The sequence below is a fragment of the Lycium ferocissimum genome, unplaced genomic scaffold, assembly GCF_029784015.1.
Source record: "Lycium ferocissimum isolate CSIRO_LF1 unplaced genomic scaffold, AGI_CSIRO_Lferr_CH_V1 ctg11421, whole genome shotgun sequence".
NCBI classification, from domain to species: Eukaryota; Viridiplantae; Streptophyta; class Magnoliopsida; order Solanales; family Solanaceae; genus Lycium; species Lycium ferocissimum.
The window spans coordinates 1-3453 of record NW_026713829.1 but is presented as its reverse complement, the minus strand read 5'-3'; the positions used below and the strand labels follow the sequence as shown (position 1 = coordinate 3453).

The following is a 3453-nucleotide window of genomic DNA, read 5'->3' as shown; positions in this document are numbered from 1 at the left end:
CAGCTCTTCTGTTGCTTATAATGTTGGAGTTTCATTCGTCGCATGGTTTGACATAATTCTCTTTCTGCTAGGCGAAGTCTAGTATTAAATCAAATGCTCATACATATCAGATTCACTATAAGTGCCTCCTTTATTGTCTTTCTACTTCTACCTTTTATGACAACTAATTCCGTGGGCTAGTGAATTAATGGGGACAGCAGAATTCATTACGCCCTTTTATAGAGTGTCTAATTATACCTTGCTCCTTCATCCCTAGTATTTTTCTGCTATCATCTTCTTAATACCCTTGAAATTCTTCTTGCTCTGAGTTTCCAATTACGATTCAGGTCTATTATAACATTTAAAGGTTAATATTCCACGTCATCCATTCCTACGATTCTTTCTTTCATTTGCTTAGCTCATTCGTCCCGTAACTTACCTTAACTACTTGTCTACATCACAGTTACGTATCGTGGTTCGTCCAGTGGCCTGCCGCTTCTTTTTCTAATTACGAAATCCTTACAAAGTACACTCTTTCCCTTCTTCTTTTGGTCAAGCCTTCATTTTGTCACTACAGCTAGTTCATACTTATAAATATCCCCCATGTATCACTTTCTTTCCTTTATGATCGAGTCTCTATACTCTTTACAGAGGTTCTTATCCCCTATCACCGATACACTGCCTTTTAGTCAGCTTTGTTAACTTATTTTCCTTTTTCCGATCTGTGGTGACTGCTCGACTTCCTTCAACCAATCCATCAGTGCACCTTTCTTACTTCCATCCTCAAGGGTTTTGAGTTCTTTTACTCCTAATGCTCTTCTCCACTTGCCATTTTATAACATTGACCCTGGAGTTCATAGAATATCCTTTCAGAAGTGCAAATCCGTTTTATCTCTAAGTCATCTTTTTAGAAGGGCTTTTTCATTTTCGAGGTAATCGTGTCCGTATGACTGCACATTTATCTCTTCAAATTCCCCTCAAGAGTTAGAAACTGCTTAGCATATTCGCAAAATCCTGCTTAGTCTTTCTCTCACACATCCTTACTCATTGTTACTGACCTTCAATCCCATTTATCATAATTTGTTTCTGGGCCTTATAAATTCGTCCTTTCATTCCACACTACCATACTCTATTATTTCCATATTCTTACTTCTGAAATTCGCTCAAATGATCCCTTACCTCTACCGTCGTCCTAACTCTCTCTCTCTCTCGGAGGCTTTATTTGGCCTTCGTTAGCAACATACTTCCCTTGCTCAGACTCCTCCTTTTCTCAGGACATCCTAATCTTCTTACTCTTGTATACCCGCTTTCTCCTTTTCCCTGGTGTTATTGCATCAGGCTTATCCACCTCTAATCTTTAGAGAGACTAATGTCACTTTGCCCTGTAACACTTGCCTCTTGAACTCCAATACCCTGCCTAATCCGTACTTTTAACATATCATACATCGATTATCGGGGCACACACACTGGCTAGTGTAACCACACATAAGATATCATGTACACCGTTTCTTAACATCTTACTTAGATAGTATCCCCAATACTGTTTTAAACTTGTCCTAATTCCGTAACTGTAATTCGTCTTCTCTCTCTTACCTCGCCGATCCGCCTCATCCCTCACAATCATTTAGAGTTTCCAACTGTGAGTTTCACGTGCTTCTAATTTTCCTCAGATTATTCTAATTCCTCATCCTTCTCTTATGTCTGAATCTGTAGGACTTCTTAGCACACTTCCTAGGGGGTCACCCATCCTAGTACTAATCTCACCCAGGCACGCTTAACTTCGAAGTTCTGATGGGAACTGGTGCATTAGTGCTGGTATGATCACTTCCATCCTGCTGCGTGGCCTTTATCACATGACCTAAAACAAGTTGAAGTTCTAATGAATCCCAATAAAATTTCTGTAATGCATCTCCCTCCGGATTGGAAAGGTCCTTTACTCTCCTAACTGAACAAATGCTAGCTTAGCCTTCGGAGCTCCCAATAATAACCACCAATCAACAAACACAACTACCTTCTATTCCTAAATTTAAGATTCCTAGTGGTGGCCAAAACATCTTAGTCGCGGTTTTGCATAAGTACTTTGGTTATCAGTTCCTTTAATATTCCCATCTGTCGCCTATTAATGATATCTTGCAATAATTGTACGCACATAAGAAATCTCAATGAAAGACCTATATACCTGTAGCCGGCCTGTCCTGCTCTTGGTCTGGAGGGCTGTAAAGTGAAGTATCCTCCCCAGCGTCCTCTTGCCATCTGCTGGTATATCCACCTCATCTCTCCCATCCGAATCCAAGGGGTATGAATATCCTCGAAACTCCTGATTTACCGAAGGCCAAGATTGTTACACCTCAAAAATTTCATGTCATTGTGTCGTAAGTAGACTACCGCGAGCTTAAGGTTAACATGAAGCTCTTATGACTATAAAAAGGGTACTTGGTAATTTTAGAACGCATACGATAACATTTTGAAGTTATATGGATTGGTGAAATAAAGTTTGATAAGGACAAGTGAAGTACAAGTGGTGTTTAGGAAAGGTTTCGTAAACTAATGCGTTAAGGATTATTTGGTAATGCCTTGGAGAGGAGTTATGAGGATATTTATATTGTTAATGAAGTGTTAAACAAGTGCTAAGAAGGTTCCATAAGGGTTGGAGACCAAATGAAACGACAAGAACAAGTTCGGAAAAAGGTTGAGTTATACGACCCATTATACGATCCGTATAATGGTCCATATAATGATCCGTATAACAGTCACAGTGAAGGGTCATCACGGGATGACTTATACGGTCACTTATACGGATAGTATAAAATTATACGGACCGTATAAGTGTCCGTATAATTCTTGACGGGCAGCTTTGTACTTTTTATAAACATAAGCCCCAAGTTCATATTTTTCATTTGCCATCTTCTCCACAGCTCTAAAGAGTTCTAGAACATTCCATACACCATACCAACATAAATTCAAGGTGAATCAAAGATCAAACACCTATAATCAAGGAAATCAAGTGCTTGGATGTTCACTTGGGTTGCTAGAAGCCAAGCATCTCTTTGGAATTGAAGTTAGGGTTTTCCCCAAGGGAAGTATTCTCATCCAAAGCCCATTCCTACATAATCAAAGGTGAGTTTTATGTTCATTCTATGTTATTAAGAATATTGAGTGGTTGAAAGACTTGGATTATGAGATAAAGTAAAGTATGAAGTTCAAATATGGAAATAGTGGTATTCTTGTATAGTGACTTGACTTGAATCATAGTTCTTGATACGTAATGAGTATAATCTTGCTATGAATGATATTAAAGATGTTGTAGAGGCAATATATGTGAAGGAATATGATGTTGTGTCATAATTATGGTTATGGATGAATTTGAAAGGGGATTTTGAGAATTTAATAATGTCTAGCTTGATGAAGTTTGTTGATTATGATATTGTGGGTATTGTTATTGAAGTTTGGGAGTTGTTTATTATATGGAGGAAT

General features: G+C 38.4%; 1 pseudogene; it reads right to left on the bottom strand.

The window, feature by feature from the left end:
• Nucleotides 1-1690: 1690 nt before the first annotated feature.
• On the bottom strand, nt 1691-1808 carry LOC132041730 (5S ribosomal RNA; annotated as a pseudogene).
• Nucleotides 1809-3453: the final 1645 nt, after the last annotated feature.